A 15,418-nucleotide genomic window follows, 5' to 3' on the forward strand; every position below is an offset into this window, starting at 1 on the left:
AAGGTATTTCTTGGAACTGGAGCTGACTGCCAGCCAGGTTCTATCTGTAGTTCTAACTGCTTTGGAAATGTCAGTAATGTCAGCCAAAATCGGATGTTTGTGAGAGAGGAAGATAGAGCATCTTGCTGAGCTATGGCAATAACAAACCTTAGGCTGAATACCTACTAGCACAGATTTCAGAGAATGTACCCCTTGACACAACTTTCCTGGTAACACATCCCTGCTCTGCTGGGAATTCAGATAGACAGAAACCTCTGGCAAGCAGCTTTTTTCTTCAGCTCTGTTTACCATTATTTCCTGTTCCTCCTGTTGGGTCAGAAGAGTCTTGGTCACCTTCTGGTTTATTACTTTTTCCTTCTAGCCACAAAAAATTAGAATATTCCCCCATTTTCTTTTTCTTAATGTCAGGTAGAAAGAATGAAAGATAAACCCCAATAAAGAGTCTCTGGGCAACTGGATGTCTTGCAACTTGGAATATGATGAAATACAAGATACAAAACTGATAACTGATGTGGCTTTTTACTCTCCAGGTAGCTGATTGTAAGGTAAATGCTTCCTTCTTTCTTGTACAGTGATGATAAGTTGAAGACAAGGCATATTTGGGTGATGACAGGGGACCAGACACTATTCAAACACAGGATGCAGAGGATTTTGTCCCTTCAGATGTCTGAAAGTCCTACCAAGCCCTCCTGTTAGAGAGCCCCTGCATGGATGGAGATGTGCAGTGTGGATGAGCTGAGAAGGGATGCCAGGGGCATGAGAGATGGTGGGAGTTAGAAACCACAAGTGGCTTCCAGTCCTTTTGTCTGGGCTACAAATGTACATCTTGTATCTATTCTTTCCTATGAGGTTCTCAAGGGTTCTGCTGCACCCCTGCTGCAGTGTAGTGATGGTATGCAAAGGAGAAATATAGTTTTTATTGAGGATAGAGATTTAAGCATTCCCATCTAATTCCATGCTGAATGGCTGTTTGGCAGATCCTTGTGCTGAAGTTCTGAGGAGCTAATCCATACAAGGTGCTTTGACTAACTGCTTTCCTCCTCATCCCCAAACTTTGTCATTCCCAAACTTTGAATTATCCAGACAATTCTTCAACTCCCAGTTCAGCTCATTAAGAAGTGTGGGTCCCTGGGAAGACCAAACACAGCACAGGATACCTTGCATGCAGTGCTATCTTTTGTATGCTGATTTTAACAGCTTTCTGAAAAAGAGGTTCAATTACAGTTTGCCTTGGAAGAGGCTTTTTTCTGAGCTGCCGAACCCTCCCGAGCGCTGTTTACAGGCCAGTGCCTGCCAGGCTTTGATGTTTGCTGGAGGAGGTCCAGGCCATGGGCATGGCACCAGCTCCTGCTGGAGGGGCCAAGCAGCAGACATGCCATGAGTGTGAAGAAGCACCTGGGGGCTTCAGAAGACTGAACCTCACCTAGAGAGATGATTGTAATGTCTTAGGAAGTTTCCCAGAGCCAGAATTGCTTGCTTTAATGAAAGTAAGAATTTCAGCGCGTTGAAATGAGGATACATGATGGGAGAAATTTAGTTTGATGGAATATTATTATAAACACTTTATTACTATGTTTTGCACTGAAGTGGCTCATTTTATCTCAAGAAAACCATTGTTAGACATTTTGACATACCTTTTATTCAATGCAGAAATTAACAGAGTGGTTTTAATGAAATTCAAGTAAACCCAGTATCAATACTGTGGTACAAAACAATTATTTTGTTCAAAAGTCAGGAAGAAAATCAAGCAAAAGTATATCTGAAGATTGCAAAGATAATTTCAAAGAAAATAGAAAGATAAATGAATGAGCAGAGCTATCATTCCCCTGAATATAATGAAATGTGTTTTACGACTTTTGGCTGTAATCACAATTAGCAATACTCAGGGCTATTTGCTTGGCTGTGTGTGCAAATCAGAATGTGTGTGTATGAGAGAGTAATAGCGGCTGTACAAATTAATTTCTTGTGAAGAGCTGATTGCTCCACCTGTTATAGTCTGTCTACATCCTATATTCCCATCAAGTGTTGCCGATTAATTCACAGAATGTAATTGAAGAATGAAAATAGAGAGCAAAATGTCTGATTTATAGTCTGAATTGGTTATGCCCAGTGATTTTTTTTTAATGGTGGTTCAAATATTCTGTTATTAAATTGATTAAATAATTAAATGCTGCTGTAAACATGTCAGATGGTACTGCGCATCAATTTTCTACTGCTGAGTGGGACTCTCATTTACTTCCCAGTATTGCGAGTGTTACTAAAGTTGGTGCAAGTCTTGGAGAAGACTGCTAAAGAACTAAGGAAAGAAGGGAGGGATGAAAATACCCTCTGTAAACACTTGTCAGTGAAAAACATAGTATGGAGAGATCATGCTGTCTGCATGTGCTTTATTTGTGTTAAATAAAAGGGTTTCCTTTGCTGAGATGAGGATAGCTGAAAGAATAACTGATTCTAAAGGGAAAAGATGATTTCAATGATTCCTTGTTTTCTTTAAAAATAGTTTTGTGACAATACAATCACCAGACCACAAGCTGCACTGTTTATATGTTTATTCACTTGGAGAACTGAATCTTTATTTGAGGAAGCATGAAAAGTTAAGGCTTAAGAAATCCCTAGATTGAAACAAAGGCACTTGCTGTAAATCCCAATGTTAGTAAAGCAGATAAAGTAAAAACTGGTTTTGGGGAAAATATATAAGCTGATAAAATCCAGGTTGACCTGTGGGAAATTAGCATAGCAAACTGTTATAAATATTGTCAGCTACAGCCAGAGAAAAGGAAATCCAGCTGCTGTGTCTTGCTCTGTGCTCAGAGCTGAGACACTGCAGGAGCTGTGCTCCCTTTGGAGCATCATAGCTGAGCTCCCTTTCTTCATATCTGATGGCAGCTGAACTCCTGTATTTGTATTCAACCCTTTGTTCTTTGTTTACCCTGAACTTGCTTTGGAGTCTATTTGAGCTGTGCAAATGGCTGTAGTGTGATTTAATGAATAATCACCTGGAGATTCACAATCATTGTCTGTGTTTACAAATTTTTGAAGGAAGAGAAAAACCTGTACCTGCCTTTTGGATGTTTTTCTGCCATGTTATTTGGTCCACTTGCCATTCTCCACCCATGTGCAGAGAAGAGGGGGTAGCAGGTGGTATATCATGCTGTGCTGGTTTTGGCTGGGGTAGAGTTAATTTTATTCACAATGATTAGTATGGGGCTGTGCTCTGGATTTGTGCTGAACACAGTGATGATAGTACAGAGAAGCTTTTACAGAGCCAAGGCCTTTTCAGCTTTTCAAACTGCCACGCTGGTGAGGAGACTGAGGGTGCGTGGGAGGCTGGGAGGAGACACACCCTGGACAGGTGACTCCAGCTGACCAAAGGGATATTCCAGACCATGTGACATCATGCTCAGTGTATAAAAAGGCAGGGGAGAAAGAAGGAGGAAGCACTCGTTTGGAGTGGTGGCTTTTGTCTTCTCAAGTAACCATCACACGTGATGAGGCCCAGCTCTCCTGGAGCTGGCTGAACACCTGCCTGCCCATGGCAAGTGATGAGCTCATTCCTTGTTGTGCTTTGCTTGCATGAGTGGCTTTTGCTTTCCCAGTGACTAAATATTAATCTGTGTATAAAAAAGTGTTTTTGACATTTTTTATATGTTGAGGTTGAGGAAGTTATGTTCTTTGATACACTGTTGTTCAGAATATAGCTGTCTTGTCAAAAGAAGATTGTTCCTTTGCTGACACAGATCCCCTCTCAAGAGGATGTATTTCTTGCAAAGTTATACCATGGTCAACAAAGTTTTCAAGATGAACTGAGAATTTTTGTGGCTGTCCTTCGCTATGATTTTGGATTTTGTATATCTCAGTTTTTAAGGGTATTCTGAATGCAGTGTATGTATTTTGCCCCTAAGACTTTACTTCTTTTTCTCTTAATATATTCTATTAATTTAAAGGAAAACCAAGGCAGATTCTGAAGATGTATTTTCTGCATTTGGGAAACAGCAATTTCTATGCAGAGGTTTGCCTTAAAGCAATGTAAGCCTCCCATTTTTAAACATTCACATGGACCCCAAATTCTAAGAGTCCAAATCTACATCAACACCCTGCTACAGTGCCTGCTTCCATTTTGTCATCCTTTTTCTTGTTTACGTGAGTATTTTTGGGATTTCAGTGTTCAGTGATTTATAACTTGTTTGTAAAGGCAGGTATTCCTGATGCTGCAGTGATGGCCAGATGCCTGGACACCTCCCTGCTTGCTGTCATTTTGCAGGTGCAAAGCAGAGGCTTTTTTGCAACTTATCATTAATCTTGAACTGTTGGACTCTGGTATAAAGATTGGAAATTGCTTAATGTGCTTCAGGTTCCCTTTTCAGACCAGTTCTGAGCTGAGTGTGTGCACACTATTCTCTGAATATATGTCAGAGTGGATTGCATTAAAGTTCTTTTTTCACTTGATGTTGAAGAGATTAATTAAGAACTTACGGTTCAATGTGCCACGAGAACTTGAGAATTTGACTCACTCGGTCTGAAAGCATGTACTCCAGCTGAAAGGATAATAAAGGAGATAAAATTGGCATTGTGATTTTGAGGCAAAGGTTCCTCCAGATTTATTTAGGAGAACAAGTTAAATAATATTGCAAACAAAAGCAGAAAGCTTATAAAAGGCAGAGCTTAAATACTGAAAAATAAAATTATTTTTAAGCAGTAAAGAAACTGGAGAAGGCCATTAGATCATGATGACAAGTCAGCAATGATCACTACAGAAAATATACTTGGAATGGACATCTCCACAATTCAAGTGACTGGCTTCGCTCCAAGTCTTAAAAATGATAAGTGTCTATATAGCTGCAATGGTTTGTGGGCTTTTTTTTTTTTGGTAGAAATTGCTGTAACTAAGAACAGATATGATTGGTATGTGGAAGGCAACATTTGTCATTACTAAACATGTTTGTTTATATTTACAGTTCTAGAAGAAGTAGCCAGCAAGGAAGGTTTCAACTTGAAACAAATCTGCAGTGTTGTAAGAAGACGTGAGAGTAGCTTCTCTGAAATGCTCTCTTTCTGTCTTGTAAATACACTTTGGCAATTTTATATAGTGCATGGAGAGCCAGACATAAGTGTCTGTATATCTCAGCACTATTCAGTCTGAGAATTGTACTTTGGTGTACATTTTATTAAATGCAAAACTGGGAAACAGAGAAAGTTTCTAAGCCCTGTGTAGGTGAACCATGCAGTAAAAGCGCAATTATAAAACTATAATAAATATTTATGTGCTTAGTACATATGAGATATTCTATGATTCTATATTGCAAAATGCACATGCATTGAATAACAAAAGACTTAACACTGAGGAATTTTCTGCTTTGTAGATTACTTTAGGCTACCACAGCCCACCTGCTTTGGAAGCAAGATTATTTTCTTTTGCTAAAAGTGAATGTTTTAAGATTTTCATGTGCATGGAGAAGGAAGTACTTACTTGTATTTGACAAGGGGATGTATATGACATGGTGTATCCAGAGTCAATTTATTCATGTGGTGTATAATTGTCACTTTTTAGCAAGTGGAACCTCCTCTCCTTCTATGAACAAAAACCAAGGCTCTTTTGTACTGTTTACTAGGCTCACCCTGATTCTTATGCTGTCAAAATAAACTCTGAGATATGAACTCTATTCCTCTGCAGAAAATAAAACCCCTACAACCTTTTTTATTTTTTTGTTGTGAATGGAAATAAAGAAGGTTGAGAGATAAGTCTGGGAGCTATAATCATAGAAATGTATTAATGAAACTGTCATATAATTCCTTTGAAGACACTTTTTAGCATGTATTTCATAAAAGGAGCAATTTGTGTGATGCCAACCATCATTAATTGAAATTTCTGTGCCTCTGCTTTAATAAATTTGCTTCAGTTACTTGATCCTTTAAACTCTCCCATTAAGGGGCTGCACTTGTTAAGGGAATGGTGTTAAGCTTGTGATCTGTGCTGAATTCTGTCTAGGATCTCGGTCCATTGATGAAAAGAGAAGAGGTGCCCATCCACTTATGGTGCCAATATGCATCCTCCTTTCTGTGGAGAAGGGGATGGAGAAAGAAGGCTGGAAAGGGTGGCTTGGACATATATTTCTGTAGGGCTTGGTCATTCTGCTCTCTTAGTAATCTGATCTTGTTCACGCAGGGACCTGAGCATATGCTTGATTCTCATTGACTAAACAAGGATTTTAGGATAAAAATGTGCTTTTGAGTGCAGGATCAAGTCAACAAAGATACACTAAGTATGTGATAAGCAGCGGCTTTGAAGTAGCTGACAACAGAATAAAAAATGCATCAGGATGTGCAGCATTGTCAGGAATCTTTCAACTGGAAAAGGTTGGATAAAGCTTCCTAGGGGAATAGCCCAGCTCCTTGTCATCACAGGCCAGGATATGTTTCCATCACGTGGGCAGATCGTTCATCATTCCCCATGTGACAAGGATGTCCCCAAACCTCAGCCATGTACTCTCATTACATAAGTGTTGTGTTTCCAGCCAGATGAGAGGATACCACATAGTCCTGGCTATAGAGAGCAGCACAGAGCTGGCACATGCCAGCCAGCCTTGGTGTTTTGGTTATGTGGTGAAGATGCTTCCTTCTGGCCTTGTGAAGACATGGCATGGGGCTATGGGGAAAGAGGGCAGCAGGGCTGGCAAAACAATTCAATATCCCAAGAGAAGGGATGGGATCAGGTCTTGGGCCAGATTAAGTTTTTGCAGTAAAGCACATCATTCACAGGGACTGGAGGTTGCTAACTCCAGTGTACAGTGAGATACCTGTCAGGGTATCTATTATGTTTATTTCCAGTGATAAACATAATAGAAAAACTTCACCCATGAAGAATCTTAGTTGGCATGTGTTCTAGATTTCTAAGAACATGGTAACACCCAGGGCGGGTAAGTTGATATAAGTGGACACAAGCAAATCTAATCATTAATGACATCAAAAATACCCTGCAGATCACACCTTCAGGTAGCCACAGCCTACAGCCAAACCTCATTTTGTGTAGAATCAGGTATCTAAATATGGGGATAAGCGAGGGCCACTCACCCCCTGCACAAAACATCTCCCTGCTTAACTGCACCTTTCCTTACCTGGCCTGTCCCAGCCTGTGCACCCAAAGGAGCCTGTCTGACCCCCAGGCCAGGAGGAGAAGCAGTAGTCTCCCAGGTGGCAGCTTCATTAATCTTTTAGATGTCAGCCTGGTTCCCCAGGCATGCTGTGCCTGCAGAAACACACAGGTAGTGTCCATCATCATAGTTTCTTACTGCAGGTATCAGTACAGCAGATCTTGGGGCATGATCGCTACAAAAAACCCCAAAAAACCAAAACTCAAACAAAAATGGTGGCAGGACTTTGGTCTAAGTGATCTGTCAAAACAGTGGAGCCTTAGGAGTCATTTTAGCCTTAAACTGAAGCTTTCGTTGGATAACTTGAGGGAGTCACTTCACACTGGATAGCAGGGCTTTTGATGTGAGTCATAGTTGAATACCTAGAAAGTATGATCTCTTCTACAAACATGTAATGCATGTTTGTAGAACATACAATTTTACACTAGGTATAAATCCTATAATTGTATGTCACCTTTTTTAATGCCGGGCCAGGTAAAACTGTTCTTGGCTGTCATTTTTAATCCTATTTCTCTGAAAACAACAACTACTGTGGCAATTCTATGCCCAGTTAGGAAACTGAAGTACCTGCCATCCACAGTAATACATATCAGAGGGAGGCAAGAGAGGGATTAGTGTTTCATGCCAACCTGATTTAGTAAATGAACTCAAGTTATCTAAACCACATGAAATCCTAGGGTAGCTCATATGCTTTAAGCTAGGATGTCCAAATACCTTGCTGGGCTGATAGGCTTAGGCTTAGAGAATTCCTAAAAGAATCTGAAATAATTTCTGTTTCATATAGTGACTGCTGACATGAATTAGTTATATCCTCACCTTACACTGAGAAATAGAAGAGTCTGATCTTCAGATTTGTCATCTGTATGTTAGACAAGAAGATGACTTAAATAGCAACAAGGGTTCTTCCTGAGATAGTGAGATATCTCAAGAGCAACCACTGGTAGATAGAGGCTTCTGGTGTGCAGAAGAAATAGCAAATGGGCTCCCTGAAAAGGAAAAAAAAGTATAAAATTTACCAGCATCTTGTCAAAATTAGGTAGATTAGGAATTTATTTATTTCAGATGGATTTTCACATGCAAACCCATTCTGTTTGCTCTATTAATTCATAAGCAAATACATTTCCCCCATACTTTTCCTTTCCACAGTCTTTCTTTTTGGCTTCTCAGAAAAAAAAAACAAAACAAAACAACCACAGCATTTGAACAGCCCAGTGCCAAATTAGGATCCTTATGTTTTTGGGATAGACTTTGCTGGGAGCATATAAATTACTTGCCAGCTGTGGACATGACTGGTAAAGAGTCACTTGCCAAGCTGCAGCTTTTTAGGTATCTGATTACCTGTTCCTGAAGTGAAATCTTTAAATCTCCTGTGCACTGTGCCCTAACGCAGTGGGTAGAGGAGGGGTGGAACAGGCCTCTGTGTTTACCGAAAGTGTCTCTAAGGCTGTCGAGAGATCACTCCAGCCAGCACTGCTCTGGTGCTGTACAGAAAGACCCTTCTCACACCCGAGCTGGTGTAAGGCACAGATTCTCACTCACCCAGAGAGCCGGATAGCTCACGAGTCACCAGAGACAAAGAATCCACAGGCTCAATCAGCTGAATATTCCAGACGTTTATTCCAAAGGGGTCCAGCGTGAAAGAGAAAGAGAAGCCCCAGGTGTCCCTAGATATAGGGATCACCTGGGGTCAGGGGAGAGGAGGCTGGGGGAACACTACAGCCAATGGGGAGAAGGGAGGGATGGAGTCAGGGGTTAGGTTACAGCCAGGGGGATTTACATAATTTGGGGAGGGACTTATCGTGTTAATTGGACAGGGATGTTTTCCCACCAGTGAAACCCTGCTGTACTGGGACTACTGGGCTCCCCAGCAGTTCCTGAGGTGGCATTATCCACCACCACAGTGCCCCATGGTGGTAAATGAAGACCCCTCCACTGAAATGGAAAACCAAGCAGAGTTACTCGCAGGAACCAGTTCAGAATTATTCAGGAGGAACCCATTCAAAGTTGCTTTTTTAACATCAGTCTGGAGATCCAATTCTGAACTCAAAGTGACAGAAGGGCACCACCATTCTCAGCCTTAATTTGTCTCTCTTGGATAGTCCCTGATGCCCATTTGATCAAAGAATGGGACTAACAGCTCTGTCTTTCCTTGAAATTTGGAATTAACAAGAGGCATTTGTGTAAAAGAGAAAGTCCCAGGACCAGGAGTCAAATTAATGGCATTGTCTCGCTGGAGGTCCTGAGCACAGAGCTACAGACCAGACAGAGTTGTGCCATCACAAAGATCTCATAACTGCCATACCCTGCTGTTCTTCCCATTGCCTCTGAGACACACCCGCATGAGAAGAGCAGCAGAACATCCACTGATAGGAACATTTATTTTCCTCCTTTTTAAGTGAGAATGTCCCAGTTTTACCACATTTTGTCAATCTTCTTGAAAAACTGTTTGTTTGGACACTTGTAGCTGATGTGGACTTAAGTCACTTCTGTGTGAGGAGGTCCTAAGTTGATAAGGATTTTGAAGAGGAGGATAACAAGTGGCTCTTTATCTTTTTGTTACAAGTGAACAGAATGAAGAGCCCCATTTGACATTTTATTGAGAGTGTGCTGGAGGGTGCCCTCTGTATTTGCTTCCTTTTCTGTGCAGAAATAACTTCACTGGGAATTTTGCAGTCAGTTTTAGTGGCAGAGTCTTATTCACCTACATTTGAACACTGCTGCACTTCAACACTTCTATATTTCTTCTTCTAGACAATAGAGACCAACATTTCAGAGGTTTATTTCTGTCTGTATTTACTGTACCTTTTGCATCATGTGCATTATTTGAGGCTGTTCATAGAAAATGTACTTGCATTACTTTTGGGAATTGAAGCATGGAAGGAAAGAAAATTACATGTTTATCTTTATTTGATTTCTTAATTTGAGTTGCAGGGATAAGCTAATTAATTGACAAAGATTTTAGATTTATCCCATTAGAAGTTAGGGCTGGGACTGCAGAACAGTTAACTATTTTTGACATGTCAAGAACCTGAGAAGATTACTTTTTGTTACATATTGGTTTTTTTCTCACTTCAGTCCAAGGTATTTCTATATTTGTTTTAATATTTTTGCTAAGTAGTAGGAACGCTAATGGTTCTAACAAGAAAGGATCTCTGTTTCCAATAGCTTACACTGAATGATTATTTTGCTAAGAAAGTATGGAGATGATTTTATAGTACAATTACATAGCTCTGTTTCCATGCCTTCTTAATGATGTGGAGATTCAGAGCTCTTACTAGATTCTGGTAAAAGACAGCTAGGGTTCAGAAGATAAGAATTAAGAGTAGCATTGTAGAATGCAAATAATACAAATAAGTAATAATTAACTTTTTCCTGGTCTGAAATTTTCAGTCTGGAAATCTGAGTCAGCCAGATAGTACTTATAATAATTTATACTTAATTCAATGTCCTGTCTGCTCTTTAGGTTTGGAGGAGACATTTAGTCATAGACAGATTGCTAAATAAAAGCATCTCTGAGATGCGCTGAGGTTTCCTGAAGCCAAGCTCTTGCTCTGACACAATTCTCCTTGTGTCTTTGAATTTCTAATCCCTTTTCCAGGACAGCAGGGCATTAGCTATGTGAAAAACTCAAAAGTATTTTCATATTCCATTCAGGTATCGAGTTATTTAATCAAAACCCTAAAGAGTTACATCCAGATTTAGTCTGGCTCTTTATATTTAGCATAACCTAATACTAGGGCTTTATTTCCTCTAAACTATCTGATTGAATGCTGCTGCAAATTATTCTGGTTTTACCACTGCATTATTTCATCTTGTGCTCATGTTTCATAACTTTCAGAATAAAAAAAAAAAAAAAGGAAGAATTTTTTCCACTTATTTCCAAGACTTGGTTAGGTAAGCTTTATGACATGCCTGCACAATTTGAAACAATACGTCTTGAGGGGGAGAAGGACATTGGTGACATTTCATATTGCCCTAATATATTCCCTAAAGGGACTATATTGCATAGCTTAATGTCTCTCTGGCACATATTGGATTACAGGGTAATTTGGACTGGAAGGAGCCTCAGGAGGCCTCCAGTCCAACCCCCAGTCCAACCTCAAAAGTTCAGAACAGATTGCTCTGGACTGCACCCAGAGCGTGCACTTCAAAACCTCCAAGGAGAGAGACTGTAGATCTCCTTTGGGCAACCTGGCTTCTCTGCTTGGTTGTCCTCACAGGAAACATTTCTTCTGTCTGGTTTGAACTTCTGTGGTTTCACTTCATGTCCTTTGCCTGTCAGTCTCCAGATGCATGCCACTGGGAGAAGCCTGGCTCCATTTCCTTGACAAGTTCCTCATTGGTGCTGGGGGCTTTTCTGTGGTGCCCTCAGAGACATTTCCTCTCCAGATGAACAAGCCTCAGTCCCTCACAGCTTGTCCTCACAGGGCACATGCTCCATCCCTGCCCCCCATGGTGCCCCTGCCCTAGCTTGCTCCAGTTTATCCATGCCTTTCCCATACTGTGGAGCCCCAAACTGGATGCAGTGCTCAAGATGTTGTCCAATGACTCCTGAGTACAGGGAATGATCACTTTCCTTGATCTGCTGGCTGTGCTCCTGCTGATGGGGCCCAGGGGACTGCTGGCCTTCACAGCAGCCAAGGCTCAGTGCTGGCCTGGGCTGTCCCGCTGGTGTTCCCAGGACCTCCTGTGCAGAGCTGCTTCCCAGCCTACTTTGTTGCAAGGGTTTCTTCCTTCCAGGAGAACCACATTGCATTTGTCCTTGTTGAATTTCATAAGGTTGTTGTTGGCCCATTATTTGAACTTGACCTCAAGCAGCGTCAGAAATATACTGGGAATCAATTGAAAGGATACAATTGAATTCAGAGGTTGCTCTTGAATCATTCAGGACAGAAATTTAAATACATTAAAGACAGGAGGAATGTGCAAAGGTATTCCAAAGAATTTTTGAAATACCTTGAAATACTGTGACCGAGTCTTTCATAAAGTTTTGTATAGTGTTAGCATAACCTAGGATAGCACAAAGCCTGCTGCTGTAGAAGAGCCCACATTCCCTCGATGAAGAAAAAATTCATTAGTTGCCACAGCATGGTGCCCCATATCTAGCAGCAGTCAGACATATAAAGTGCACATCAGGCATCTGGGGCAATAGGAGGTGCTGTATGTGTACTCACACATGTGTACATAGGCACAGGGGGTTAGAATAGGACTGACAAAATGTTGATGGGACAAGCCTGCACATGGATGGGAGCATATGCCTAGAAAATCCTCTATTTGTAATAGTATTTCATTAAAATTGGCAAAACAAATGGAGGTGCTTTACTGTCCTGAGTATAAACCAAGTTACACAGACATAAATTCATTGTTCTACTCAATCCCTAAATTAGGCCTTTTTGAGAGTTATTTAGGCTTAAGGAAGGACATGAATTTAAAGTGAAATAGCTGTTCTAATTTTTCATGTAAACAAGCTCTTATTTGATTTTTCTCTGTAATTATTCAGTAGCATGAAAATTAAGGACTATATTCCCTTTCAAAAAACTTCATTAAATATTTTGCCCAAATGACTTGATAGTATCATTTTAATGAATACAGAAAAAATTAATCAGCACAAAAAGTCATTAATTATAACATGGCAAAAACCCACTGAAATAGACAACAATGGCTCTTTAACATGCTAAAGAACTTTTTACTCAGACAATTCAAAGCTATCTTGCAAATTTTTCCATGTGGGGCATCAGATTTACCAGGAGTTCATAAAGCCCTCTCAGTGCTTTACATTTTCTGCCATGTATTTCAGTAGGAATCAACCCTGCTAAGGCTGGTTTATTGTTGCCTGTGCACATAAAAGACAGAGGAATTTACTTCAAAAAGTGGTTCCTGATTTTAGGAGCCATCTCTCTTTTCATAAACACAACTTGATCAAAGTTGAAGATTTTATGAAAGGAGATATTACACACAGAAGAAAGTCAAAGAGATTCTGAAAATGGATAGAGTTTAAAGTGGATCAGTACTTGCAGCTGCTGCAATCCTTACAACTGAGGATTAAACTATATGTCTGTGTGGATGATGCATTTTTAGCTCTGCAAAACTCTAGACCCTGAGATTTTTTCTTGAATGTAGTTCCTTTCTTGGTCCATTTTCCCAATAAATGGACAGCAATCAACTTCCAAAAGAGAATCTCAAACAATAGGTAATATCAAGTGCCTGAAATTTGAAATGCTCCCAGCTGCTTAGAGAAGAGAAATTGTGAAGAAAAAAATTATGACACTGTCAAGAAAAACATCCTGAAGAATGAAGAGGTTCATTCCAATTGCATGTTGGTTTCTTGCAGAAAATGGGTAAACAGCACTGTTTTTTGTCTTAATATCTAAACCAATCAAAACATAGTAACAGGACTGTGTTGCCCAAAAAATGATGAGGTGTAGTTTAGAAATTAGGAGATAATATCTGTAGCTAAAAATCTTCATTTCATTAATCTTTGGGTTTTTGATTTTTAATTTATTATTATTGATGACTTTTTTTTCTGCTACCAAGCTTCTTCAAGCAGTTAGGCTATCAATAGGGTATTCTTTTTTCCACATGGATGCTGAGGTTCCCTATCAGTGTGGCACTGCCTGGGAAGCATCAGATGGAGGGAGATTAGAGATTTAGAGTGTGTGACTGGAAGACCTACTGTTGATTTCCATGGGTGATGTTTTTGGATGTTCTAGAGTAGTTTAATTCTGAAGAATTCTGGAGCTGTGTTGATTCATACCATGGGGGTATTTGGCTAAATCATTCCCTGTCAGAGTTACAGAGCTATAAAGGTGGCAGTGCTGTTCCACTGTCACTCTTTGTGGGTTGATTCTGTATTTGCTGAAGGGAAACAATAATTGAGGCACAGATATTTGCTTGAAAGATAGTACTCATGGCAACAATCTCTCAGGTATTTATTGTGTACACAGTTATTGAGAACAGTGACAGTTTTCATTCACTCAATGACATAATAAAATACTACAATTAGTAAAAAATGCACTCAGCATTCAACATGTCGTCATCCAGTGATATTCATTGTTCCTGTGATCGATAGATTTTAGTGGAGAAGGATGAATTTACTTAAGTAATACATATTTGCATATGTTTTTCAATCAATGCTGATTGATTTGAATTAACTGAGGGCAATGTGATTTCCAGATTTTTGTTTTCCCACCAGGACATTTGTTTTGAGGTTTTCATTAATCCCTGCAATTTACTGAGAAAACTGCTATTTATTTCATCATGGATAGGTGCATTTCCTATGACATTTCCTGTGACAAACAAATGCTTGGTGTTTTGTTCCAGTACTATGTTGTTGAAAGGAAACAATGACTTGTCTCTGCGTACTTTGATGGCTCTAGGATCACAAGGATAGGAAACAAGGTCATCCTCCTTGCAGAAGAAGGTTGTACTAGCATGATGACATTGAGGGGAACAAGGTTGCTTCTCTAATTTTGTTATAGTCAAGTGCTGTGACGGTGCAGTGGTATCTAATGGAGTGAATAGCAGGAAGAGGACAATGTTTTTGCTATGGAGACAGAAATGGTAAAAAGAACTCCCAGAGGATCAGTGGGGGAGATAATGACACAAAAGACCCTGGTAACTCTTCCCTGTTACTGCCTAGCAGAATATTTGGGGGGTTTTGATGGCTTCATTTACTATCAGACACTTGCCATAAAGCATTCAATTACTCACATAAGTCTTCTGATAGATAGCTATCAAACAAATGCATGCAAACCTTTATCAGCATGAGCTTGGGGTAGTTGCTGAGACACATCCTTGTCAGACATTAAACCAAGTGAAAACTCAACTCTGGGGCTTGAAATTTGTATAAATCATTAAAGGTACTCAGCACATATGGCTTCTCCCCTTATTTCGGTGCCTTTGGAGGTTAGAGTGCAATAGGGTAGTTAGGTTCACTTCTGGTGAATCACTTCTTGGTCATCTGGTCCAAGCCCTGGACTGAAGCTGATCCATTGATATCACATTGCTCAGGATCTTGTCCAGTCAATTTTTGGGTATCTCTATTGATGAAGATGCCATATTCCCTTTGGTCAATCTGGTTGAATGTTTGACTGCCCTCAGGGAGAGATTCTGTCAACTCACTTCCAACTGAAGCTTCCTGTGTTGCAACTTGTGCTCATCTCTCATCCTGTCTTTTGGGAGAAGTCTGTTTCTGCCTTGTCTGTACACTTCTTTTAGGTAGCTGAAAACAGCAAGAAGATTAATCTCTTTTTCAAATTGTATAAACCCAG

This window comes from Lichenostomus cassidix, chromosome 1Aa (assembly GCF_008360975.1).
Source record: "Lichenostomus cassidix isolate B80296 chromosome 1Aa, HeHo_3.0, whole genome shotgun sequence".
Lineage (NCBI taxonomy): Eukaryota > Metazoa > Chordata > Aves > Passeriformes > Meliphagidae > Lichenostomus > Lichenostomus cassidix.